Source organism: Anabrus simplex, chromosome 4, assembly GCF_040414725.1.
Source record: "Anabrus simplex isolate iqAnaSimp1 chromosome 4, ASM4041472v1, whole genome shotgun sequence".
NCBI classification, from domain to species: Eukaryota; Metazoa; Arthropoda; class Insecta; order Orthoptera; family Tettigoniidae; genus Anabrus; species Anabrus simplex.
In genome coordinates, this window is record NC_090268.1 from 386,856,150 (window position 1) to 386,868,463 (window position 12,314).

The 12,314-nt window shown below is 42.4% G+C and overlaps 5 non-coding genes across 5 annotated transcripts; 3 read left to right on the forward strand and 2 right to left on the reverse strand.

Annotated features, from left to right (window-relative positions):
- Window positions 1-710: 710 nt before the first annotated feature.
- On the forward strand, window positions 711-782 carry TRNAP-AGG (transfer RNA proline (anticodon AGG)). Its single transcript has one exon. It is a non-coding gene; the product is annotated as a tRNA-Pro (tRNA).
- A 648-nt stretch (window positions 783-1,430) lies between these two features.
- On the reverse strand, window positions 1,431-1,502 carry TRNAP-UGG (transfer RNA proline (anticodon UGG)). Its single transcript has one exon. It is a non-coding gene; the product is annotated as a tRNA-Pro (tRNA).
- Window positions 1,503-3,884: 2,382 nt separating this feature from the next.
- On the forward strand, window positions 3,885-3,956 carry TRNAP-AGG (transfer RNA proline (anticodon AGG)). The gene has a single exon. It is a non-coding gene; the product is annotated as a tRNA-Pro (tRNA).
- A 648-nt stretch (window positions 3,957-4,604) lies between these two features.
- Window positions 4,605-4,676, reverse strand: TRNAP-UGG (transfer RNA proline (anticodon UGG)). Its single transcript has one exon. It is a non-coding gene; the product is annotated as a tRNA-Pro (tRNA).
- Window positions 4,677-7,060: 2,384 nt separating this feature from the next.
- Window positions 7,061-7,132, forward strand: TRNAP-AGG (transfer RNA proline (anticodon AGG)). Its single transcript has one exon. It is a non-coding gene; the product is annotated as a tRNA-Pro (tRNA).
- The last annotated feature ends 5,182 nt before the right edge of the window (window positions 7,133-12,314 follow it).

Sequence of the window (12,314 nt, forward strand, 5' to 3'; positions counted from 1 at the left end):
GGTTTAGGGGCGGAGTCCCAACGAGCGAAAGAGAGTCTTATCTTCAATGTCACAACATAATTGAAGGAAGAACTTTGGGTTAAAACAGACAGACTTCAATGAGAATTTAGTGAATGACCATTTAACATACCTTACATTCCGTTATCTTTTTCTTTATCTGTTTACCGTCTTGCCTTAAGAGCAGACTCTGGGTCGGGGGATACAAGTGGCGAGGATGAACAGTACCTCGCCCAGGCGGCCACACCTGCTATGCTGAACAGGGACCTTGCGGGGGAATGGGAAGATTGGAGGGGATAGACAAGGAAGAGGGCCTTAAGTTTTGTACCATCCCGGCGTTTGATTGGAGGAGAAATGGGAAACCGCGAGAAACCACTTCGAGCATGGCCGAGGAGGGAATCAATCTTACAGGGGTATGTACCGGTACCACTTTCAAATTTAGGTGTCTTAATATAAGTGAATATTTTACTTGTAACCAAGTGGTATGTATACCAGTGAATGTGGTGTTGCGCTCTAAACCACTCTCAGTCGAGTTTGCAGCACCGACAGAAAGAGCGCCCCACAGTCGCTTCACCCTCACCCACTCCGTTGCCAAATCTACAGTCAATTCGAATCCGTTAAACTAATCAAATCCACGCGTTTATGTCGCGAGTCAGGTGACGTTTTATCGTGGGAATAAATACATGCTATCTTTAAAGCGCGAGCCGTCGAGTGGCTCGTTGGTCTAGGGGTATGATTCTCGCTTAGGGTGCGAGAGGTCCCGGGTTCAAATCCCGGACGAGCCCAAGAGTTTTTTAATCTCACAGTCCATAGTTTGAAGTAGAGAACAGTAGCCACTCGTTGAACTGCGAAAGCCCTGGATTACAATAATGTACCATACCGACATTTGCTTGGAGGAGAATTGGGACACCGCGTTAAACAGCTCCAGATGGCAGCGCCCCACAGTGTACCGTGCTCCAGCCATCGTGCCACGTTTGAAGTTTCGTGGCAGAGCCGGGAATCAAATTCGGGCCAGCGGGTGTGGCAAATTATCACGCTAACAACTACTCCACACAGGCGGACAGTTACAATTTTCAAGGAGAGAAATCCCCGATCTCGATTAATAATCACCACCATTTCTTAATTATGTAATTAAATTTGAAATCGTAGAGCAACCATCGCAGATCATGAGGGAACCGTATCTTAGTCATTTAGTGATGATCGAATCGACTGGACAGTAGGTAAAACGCTCAAGTATTGTAACTCCAATCCAGGGATAGTCCATTTGCTACTGTGTGTGTTCAATTGAGAGGGACTTTACTGTATATAATGTTTTACTGGCATACTTAGGAAACGCATGTAAGGGAGATTTACATCAAATAGGCAGAAGAACACTTCGCAAGGCAATATCAGTAACGTACATTGATATTCCTCGAAAACATTTAAAAACAGACGGGCTCGTCCGGGATTTGAACCCGGGACCTCTCGCACCCAAAGCGAGAATCATACCCCTAGACCAACGAGCCAACTGCGCAACAGTAGAGCTGATCACTGCTATCTCACCAAGACTGTTACTAAAGCTGCCAATGTACATGTTGGTACAAGGTAGAGCGCTTCTAGGGAAGCAGAATCTCTATTATATAAAGCCGTACTGCTGACTCACTGACTGACATAAATGATTGACCACTTCCAGATGAGGTAGAAACGTTAAATTAGGCAAAGTTGTATCTATTAGTGTGAAAGCTAGGGAAAAGTTCCGGAGTGTTCAATATTTTTAGTGTTGCCCCCCACCCCAAAACAAAATTTGGGACGCCATGTTGCAGTGCCCTAGATAATTAAAATTCGGCAAAGTTATAGCTCTTAGCCTGTAAACTGCGGAGAAATTGCAAGAAGTTCAAGTATTCAATATTTTACCCCGTAAAGAATACGAAATATTAAGCGGAATTTAATGACGATGCGCACTTTGGTTTCGAGATTTTTGTAGCTAAACGGTAATTGCTATCAGCAAAACGATTGCACTTTCGTCTCCTAAAATGAAGAGATCTACAGTTTTGGTCCTATGACCTTTTGTCGAATCTCGACCCCTTCTACCTTAGATTGACCTTGATTTTCCCGGTTCTGGTCAATATTGATCATTTTCCAATAATTATTTTACTGATTTACACACTCAAGACAGATAGATGCACGAAATTCAGTAGGCTCCTTGGTACAATCATTGGCCATATGTAGACCGACTTTCATTATTCTAGCCGCCTTGAATGTATGCGGAAAAGGATGGAAAATGCGGAACACTATTCAAATTTCAGCCGAATTTATGATTCTTAAGCAATCTGTGATGAAGCCGATAGAGATACGGCAAAACCTCAAACAAAAATTGTAGGCCGTTTCATCGTCAAGAATGTACCTGTCTGCTAATTTGGTATATCATTTTTCAACTTGTTAAAAGTGTACGAAATTTTACATATATTGATAAGTTCACCTCTTTCTACTGTATAAATAGCCAGGATGCGACAAAATACCCTAAATCCAAAATATAGGTGACAAAAAGTTTCGTCTAATGGCGCAATCCGTATACGATACGACGTACCGTTTGGACAGAATTAATTTCCAAATGAAAGTCTGCACCCATTAGCGTGCACATTGCCTAGATATATCTCTTATGCCTCAGACAGAGCTGCATTTTCATAATTTACGTCAATATTGTACATTTTCTAAATCTAATTTTACTGTGCTAACACAAATAAGACCGACAGAATCATGAAATTCGGCAGGCTCACTGAAACGTCCGTGGGTCATATGTGAGAAAAATGCATGATTCTAGCACCGTGGACAAATGCAGAAATGAAAGGAATATGTCGACACTGTAATCGTAATGTAAGGTTCTTAGCCAGTCTACGGCTTACACCATGCAGATACGACAAAACATCAATAAACGAAAATGTAGATCGTTTCAACTACGATGCACCTACCAAGTTTTAGGACTAAAGCTGCCCATTACGTTAGGATAATAATTTCGCATTTTTTAAGAAGCGTACGTAATGTTCATCGCGTCGAAACGTTTACATCTATCTCTGCTACAAACCGTGAATATACTGTGCGAGAAAATATCATAGGACCAAATAAGTACGCAAAAATATGGGCCGTCTTGACGCGCATAATAATTTTCCAGGTGACCACTTGTAATGTAGAGGAGTTGGGGGTTTAGGGGCGGAGTCCCAACGAGCGAAAGAGAGTCTTATCTTCAATGTCACAACATAATTGAAGGAAGAACTTTGGGTTAAAACAGACAGACTTCAATGAGAATTTAGTGAATGACCATTTAACATATCTTACATTCCGTTATCTTTTTCTTTATCTGTTTACCGTCTTGCCTTAAGAGCAGACTCTGGGTCGGGGGATACAAGTGGCGAGGATGAACAGTACCTCGCCCAGGCGGCCACACCTGCTATGCTGAACAGGGACCTTGCGGGGGAATGGGAAGATTGGAGGGGATAGACAAGGAAGAGGGCCTTAAGTTTTGTACCATCCCGGCGTTTGATTGGAGGAGAAATGGGAAACCGCGAGAAACCACTTCGAGCATGGCCGAGGAGGGAATCAATCTTACAGGGGTATGTACCGGTACCACTTTCAAATTTAGGTGTCTTAATATAAGTGAATATTTTACTTGTAACCAAGTGGTATGTATACCAGTGAATGTGGTGTTGCGCTCTAAACCACTCTCAGTCGAGTTTGCAGCACCGACAGAAAGAGCGCCCCACAGTCGCTTCACCCTCACCCACTCCGTTGCCAAATCTACAGTCAATTCGAATCCGTTAAACTAATCAAATCCACGCGTTTATGTCGCGAGTCAGGTGACGTTTTATCGTGGGAATAAATACATGCTATCTTTAAAGCGCGAGCCGTCGAGTGGCTCGTTGGTCTAGGGGTATGATTCTCGCTTAGGGTGCGAGAGGTCCCGGGTTCAAATCCCGGACGAGCCCAAGAGTTTTTTAATCTCACAGTCCATAGTTTGAAGTAGAGAACAGTAGCCACTCGTTGAACTGCGAAAGCCCTGGATTACAATAATGTACCATACCGACATTTGCTTGGAGGAGAATTGGGACACCGCGTTAAACAGCTCCAGATGGCAGCGCCCCACAGTGTACCGTGCTCCAGCCATCGTGCCACGTTTGAAGTTTCGTGGCAGAGCCGGGAATCAAATTCGGGCCAGCGGGTGTGGCAAATTATCACGCTAACAACTACTCCACACAGGCGGACAGTTACAATTTTCAAGGAGAGAAATCCCCGATCTCGATTAATAATCACCACCATTTCTTAATTATGTAATTAAATTTGAAATCGTAGAGCAACCATCGCAGATCATGAGGGAACCGTATCTTAGTCATTTAGTGATGATCGAATCGACTGGACAGTAGGTAAAACGCTCAAGTATTGTAACTCCAATCCAGGGATAGTCCATTTGCTACTGTGTGTGTTCAATTGAGAGGGACTTTACTGTATACAATGTTTTACTGGCATACTTAGGAAACGCATGTAAGGGAGATTTACATCAAATAGGCAGAAGAACACTTCGCAAGGCAATATCAGTAACGTACATTGATATTCCTCGAAAACATTTAAAAACAGACGGGCTCGTCCGGGATTTGAACCCGGGACCTCTCGCACCCAAAGCGAGAATCATACCCCTAGACCAACGAGCCAACTGCGCAACAGTAGAGCTGATCACTGCTATCTCACCAAGACTGTTACTAAAGCTGCCAATGTACATGTTGGTACAAGGTAGAGCGCTTCTAGGGAAGCAGAATCTCTATTATATAAAGCCGTACTGCTGACTCACTGACTGACATAAATGATTGACCACTTCCAGATGAGGTAGAAACGTTAAATTAGGCAAAGTTGTATCTATTAGTGTGAAAGCTAGGGAAAAGTTCCGGAGTGTTCAATATTTTTAGTGTTGCCCCCCACCCCAAAACAAAATTTGGGACGCCATGTTGCAGTGCCCTAGATAATTAAAATTCGGCAAAGTTATAGCTCTTAGCCTGTAAACTGCGGAGAAATTGCAAGAAGTTCAAGTATTCAATATTTTACCCCGTAAAGAATACGAAATATTAAGCGGAATTTAATGACGATGCGCACTTTGGTTTCGAGATTTTTGTAGCTAAACGGTAATCGCTATCAGCAAAACGATTGCACTTTCGTCTCCTAAAATGAAGAGACCTACAGTTTTGGTCCTATGACCTTTTGTCGAATCTCGACCCCTTCTACCTTAGACTGACCTTGATTTTCCCGGTTCTGGTCAATATTGATCATTTTCCAATAATTATTTTACTGATTTACACACTCAAGACAGATAGATGCACGAAATTCAGTAGGCTCCTTGGTACAATCATTGGCCATATGTAGACCGACTTTCATTATTCTAGCCGCCTTGAATGTATGCGGAAAAGGATGGAAAATGCGGAACACTATTCAAATTTCAGCCGAATTTATGATTCTTAAGCAATCTGTGATGAAGCCGATAGAGATACGGCAAAACCTCAAACAAAAATTGTAGGCCGTTTCATCGTCAAGAATGTACCTGTCTGCTAATTTGGTATATCATTTTTCAACTTGTTAAAAGTGTACGAAATTTTACATATATATCGATAAGTTCACCTCTTTCTACTGTATAAATAGGCAGGATACGACAAAATACCCTAAATCCAAAATATAGGTGACAAAAAGTTTCGTCTAATGGCGCAATCCGTATACGATACGACGTACCCTTTGGCCAGAATTAATTTCCAAATGAAAGTCTGCACCCATTAGCGTGCACATGGCCTAGATATATCTCTTATGCCTCAGACAGAGCTGCATTTTCATAATTTACGTCAATATTGTACATTTTCTAAATCTAATTTTACTGTGCTAACACAAATAAGACCGACAGAATCATGAAATTCGGCAGGCTCACTGAAACGTCCGTGGGTCATATGTGAGAAAAATGCATGATTCTAGCACCGTGGACAAATGCAGAAATGAAAGGAATATGTCGACACTGTAATCGTAATGTAAGGTTCTTAGCCAGTCTACGGCTTACACCATGCAGATACGACAAAACATCAATAAACGAAAATGTAGATCGTTTCAACTACGATGCACCTACCAAGTTTTAGGACTAAAGCTGCCCATTACGTTAGGATAATAATTTCGCATTTTTTAAGAAGCGTACGTAATGTTCATCGCGTCGAAACGTTTACATCTATCTCTGCTACAAACCGTGAATATACTGTGCGAGAAAATATCATAGGACCAAATAAGTACGCAAAAATATGGGCCGTCTTGACGCGCATAATAATTTTCCAGGTGACCACTTGTAATGTAGAGGAGTTGGGTGTTCAGGGGCGGAGTCCCAACGAGCGAAAGAGAGTCTTATCTTCAATGTCACAACATAATCGAAGGAAGAACTTTGGGTTAAAACAGACAGACTTCAATGAGAATTTAGTGAATGACCATTTAACATATCTTACATTCCGTTATCTTTTTCTTTATCTGTTTACCGTCTTGCCTTAAGAGCAGACTCTGGGTCGGGGGATACAAGTGGCGAGGATGAACAGTACCTCGCCCAGGCGGCCACACCTGCTATGCTGAACAGGGACCTTGCGGGGGAATGGGAAGATTGGAGGGGATAGACAAGGAAGAGGGCCTTAAGTTTTGTACCATCCCGGCGTTTGATTGGAGGAGAAATGGGAAACCGCGAGAAACCACTTCGAGCATGGCCGAGGAGGGAATCAATCTTACAGGGGTATGTACCGGTACCACTTTCAAATTTAGGTGTCTTAATATAAGTGAATATTTTACTTGTAACCAAGTGGTATGTATACCAGTGAATGTGGTGTTGCGCTCTAAACCACTCTCAGTCGAGTTTGCAGCCCCGACAGAAAGAGCGCCCCACAGTCGCTTCACCCTCACCCACTCCGTTGCCAAATCTACAGTCAATTCGAATCCGTTAAACTAATCAAATCCACGCGTTTATGTCGCGAGTCAGGTGACGTTTTATCGTGGGAATAAATACATGCTATCTTTACAGCGCGAGCTGTCGAGTGGCTCGTTGGTCTAGGGGTATGATTCTCGCTTAGGGTGCGAGAGGTCCCGGGTTCAAATCCCGGACGAGCCCAAGAGTTTTTTAATCTCACAGTCCATAGTTTGAAGTAGAGAACAGTAGCCACTCACGTTTCACTGGGATTGACCTGGTTATTCGTTGAACTGCGAAAGCCCTGGATTACAATAATGTACCATACCGACATTTGCTTGGAGGAGAATTGGGACACCGCGTTTAACAGCTCCAGATGGCAGCGCCCCACAGTGTACCGTGCTCCAGCCATCGTGCCACGTTTGAAGTTTCGTGGCAGAGCCGGGAATCAAATTCGGGCCAGCGGGTGTGGCAAATTATCACGCTAACAACTACTCCACACAGGCGGACAGTTACAATTTTCAAGGAGAGAAATCCCCGATCTCGATTAATAATCACCACCATTTCTTAATTATGTAATTAAATTTGAAATCGTAGAGCAACCATCGCAGATCATGAGGGAACCGTATCTTAGTCATTTAGTGATGATCGAATCGACTGGACAGTAGGTAAAACGCTCAAGTATTGTAACTCCAATCCAGGGATAGTCCATTTGCTATTGTGTGTGTTCAATTGAGAGGGACTTTACTGTATATAATGTTTTACTGGAATACTTAGGAAACGCATGTAAGGGAGATTTACATCAAATAGGCAGAAGAACACTTCGCAAGGCAATATCAGTAACGTACATTGATATTCCTCGAAAACATTTAAAAACAGACGGGCTGTTCCGGGATTTGAACCCGGGACCTCTCGCACCCAAAGCGGGAATCATACCCCTAGACCAACGAGCCAACTGCGCAACAATAGAGCTGATCACTGCTATCTCACCAAGACTGTTACTAAAGCTGCCAATGTACATGTTGGTACAAGGTAGAGCGCTTCTAGGGAAGCAGAATCTCTATTATATAAAGCCGTACTGCTGACTCACTGACTGACATAAATGATTGACCACTTCCAGATGAGGTAGAAACGTTAAATTAGGCAAAGTTGTATCTATTAGTGTGAAAGCTAGGGAAAAGTTCCGAAGAGTTCAATATTTTTAGTGTTGCCCCCCACCCCAAAACAAAATTTGGGACGCCATGTTGCAGTGCCCTAGATAATTAAAATTCGGCAAAGTTATATCTCTTAGCCTGTAAACTGCGGAGAAATTGCAAGAAGTTCAAGTATTCAATATTTTACCCCGTAAAGAATACGAAATATTAAGCGGAATTTAATGACGATGCGCACTTTGGTTTCAAGATTTTTGTAGCTAAACGGTAATCGCTATCAGCAAAACGGTTGCACTTTCGTCTCCTAAAATGAAGAGATCTACAGTTTTGGTCCTATGACCTTTTGTCGAATCTCGACCCCTTCTACCTTAGATTGACCTTGATTTTCCCGGTTCTGGTCAATATTGATCATTTTCCAATAATTATTTTACTGATTTACACACTCAAGACAGATAGATGCACGAAATTCAGTAGGCTCCTTGGTACTGTGACCGTTCACAACGTCACCTATGGTATGTCATGATATCCAGGAGATGAAATATGCCGTTTTCCGCGTCATTCTACGATAAAAACTGCCCAAGTTAGAATTTTTCTGCCCGCTCCAGGACTCGAGTTGCAATATCCAGAGTCGCGCGACCCAGCTCTAGTTGCTGGTAATTAGCAGCAAGGCGGTGCAAGAGCGCTTGTACTCGAAGCCCTCTCACTCCCACCGCATGCGAGATGAAACGATACGCGTTATCACGTGACAAAGAATCTAGGTCACTAGCTGAGCCCAGAGAGTAGGTCCAACGTGAAAACTAACATTATACCCTGTTTTCCTCGCTTATTCACCACTGCCAACTTAACGCATTCAACTGTTTTATTTCTATTAATTTTCATGAATCGCAAAATACCCAATGGATAATTAAGCGCAAACATTCATCTGAATCAGGGAATTTTACGCATAATTATGAGACCAAGAAGTGCTCTACTTAACTGACAGGGCAGTAACTGCGCTGTAAACAAGGGCGCGTCTTAATGACTAACAGATGTTGGACTCTAACCGTGCCAAGGAACACAAGGAATCCCCTGTGCTCGTCATCATTCCCCGCCAGAGGCTAAAGGACGCTTTTAAGATTGCTTCAAAACCTACGAAGTTATTTTAATAACAGTCACTCAGTGGAGATGGGAATACAGGAGCTACGTTTCGATACCCCGTTCGTCACTGTACGTTGCGTATTAACGGATCAATGTGTGAGAAAGGATTGCATTTTTTCCCCCACCCTCAGCATTCGGGTCTCTAGCGTAGCGCGCCTATATATTCATGAGCTGAGAAGGAGACACCATCCAGTGCATTCTCAATGTGACGCCAGTACGGTAGTGTTTCGTCGTGGTGAAGAAATAATCTTGTAATTTGAGCAGTGTTATGCAGATTCATTAAACCCTGTGAACATCTGCGAAAATATCCACAATTTAACTAAGTTTTTTTTTTGCGAGTATAGTGTGTCGCTATTTAATATAGTGGGAGTAGCACGAAACCGAAATGACTGCTGTCCGTGTGTCGAAGAGGTCGTGCGTCGAGCCTCATATGTGCCGATACTAATACGGCTCAATTAACCACAATAGCCAGGTAACTCAGTGCGTGGAGTTGTGTGTGTGTCTCAACATAATTGATAGATACAAAGAAAGTGCGTGAACGGCTCAGTGTCGGCATAATTAAGGGTAGTGTCACGTCTATAAATCGATAATGCAGTTGAGAGCCTGACTTACGCATGACTAGGCGAGATAGAATATGCTTGAAGTGTGGTCGTGTGAGACGAGAAATTTTAATCCAGTAGTGGCCTAACCAGTGAAATTCTTTATTCAGGACCTAGAATGGCTGTATGCCGTTTATAAAAGAATAGGTACATGAGGAGGGAGCAGTGTCGGGCTACAGAGACAATACCGGCATTGGGTTGGAATGCTCGTGCTATTGAGCAGATCCAACCATATATTCAAATTGTGGTGTGTGATAAACTAACGTATTCACTTGAGATAATTTCCCCTCATTTACATGTCTACGTGAACGCCGGAGTGAACGCCGACGTCCATCTGAATGCCAGAATTTTGCCTGCATATTAGAGAGAACCAGACGCCTAGCTGTCTTCGCCTGGTGTAGCAGAGAACGTCGAGAACGTCATACCAGATCAAGCCGTCATGTTCGTGACCTGCCAGGAAGTCATCATGGGTCTTCACATCGCCGATGACGTGATGCAAGCAGTCTAAATCCATGGAGTGCCTTCCTGTAAAGCTGTGAACGTGGTATCCAGAAGGCTGAGTACATTTCCAAGTATTTATATCTTTGAAGGTCGTGTCCCGTTGTAAATATGTAAATTTTTCACCTAGATATAACGTAAACTGCAAGCACGCCATTTCAGAGGGATAAGAATTATAATTTCATTTTTATTTGGGTCTTTTATGGAATACTTCTTCATGGTTTGGGAACGACCATATTTTACTTCCATTTTTTTTACAAGGGTTTGATAATGCATGACGTAAGTTTAAGGACCTCAGATTAATTAAGTGTGAAGTACCGTCAAGTAAAAGGGCCTAAATATTCTACGTAAGCGACTCCAGTTATCATCTTTCTACAGCCAATAGGAGTCCTCAGAGATATCTCAGTAACTGATTTTTTTTGTACTTCACAAGCTCTTAGGAAATCCTCCTTACTAGAAATTAAAACTGCTGGAACAACGAATGGAGCATGAGATTGGGGTATATATCTTACATCGCTAATTAGTTCGCGAATGTGCAAGTTAACTTGGACCCTGATGGCAGGAGATCATCATTAGATCTGCATCGTGGTCGATGTACCGAGAGGAAATGAAATGGCTGAACAGGCTGTAGCCACAATATATATATTGGGAAATGAAATGTGAAGTTCCCTTGGAATCTGTCATTAAGACACGCGAGGTGCATATCGCGATGTGAATATGTTGATTAGGCCGGATATAGGGCCGTGATTTGTGTGATGCCATTTATGGCCAGTATTGAAAGAAGTGAATAGATTATTTGCCGTGAAGTCATTGCCCGAGAAGGCTAGTGGACCGCTCTTTGAAAGTGTGGCACGGGTAGCTCACTGCGGGAGTTTTATGAGCCCCTTTAAACGGGGGAGTGAAGGCGTTTCTTCAGTGAAATAGAACAGATACAAGTGGCGAGTTTCTTTTCCTTTCGATACAAAGATTATGTGTAGTAATTTAAATAGAGCCAACGTCGCAGAGATTCCAAATGAGCGTGTTTATCATACTGCATATTTGGCAACGTTTAACTTAAAGTAGTGTTGTAACGCGACTTTCAAAGGATTGGGAGTGTAAATTGCTTATCTCAGTTCATACGATACTAGCAAACTTATATCATAATTTGATGCAAATTGAATATATCAATTCTCGACAAACAAACAGAATTACAGCTGGGTATGCCTATGTTGAATAGATTTGTGTGTGAAGTGATTAGTGTAAATGTAAAATGAAATAATTAGAGAGAAAACGCCTCTCTAAATCTGAGATAGTGTAAATAACCCAAGAAGGAGCGCCTTCTTAAGTTGGAATATTTAAACGTATAATGAAGTGTAGAAAGGACTACCGAACATTTAAACGTCAAGATTACCCAAGTTACTATATGTAAGGTGTTTGTATGGCATACCCATGTAAATAATGTGTTTCACTAGTATAAGTAAAATTTTTATTATACAAGATATTGTCTCTCTTCTCATTAGTAATGAAATGGTATTCCTCTCATAATTAACTTTTCCCCCTACTATAGAGACTATTACTAAAGGACTTACCGCCCCATCGGACAGTCCACAGACCCGAAAATGCGATACCGACTCGGCTAGCGAACTATTCTAGTAGGGGAGGGTGAGGCTTCGACAAACCGGGCTGAGTTCGAAGCTCACCGATGGTGCTCCATTCTAACGTCATATTTATGAACAATGGTAACTGGTTCATGTACTGATGCCTTGGAAAGGTTGCAGTACAATCATTGGCCATATGTAGACCGACTTTCATTATTCTAGCCGCCTTGAATGTATGCGGAAAAGGATGGAAAATGCGGAACACTATTCAAATTTCAGCCGAATTTATGATTCTTAAGCAATCTGTGATGAAGCCGATAGAGATACGGCAAAACCTCAAACAAAAATTGTAGGCCGTTTCATCGTCAAGAATGTACCTGTCTGCTAATTTGGTATATCATTTTTCAACTTGTTAAAAGTGTAC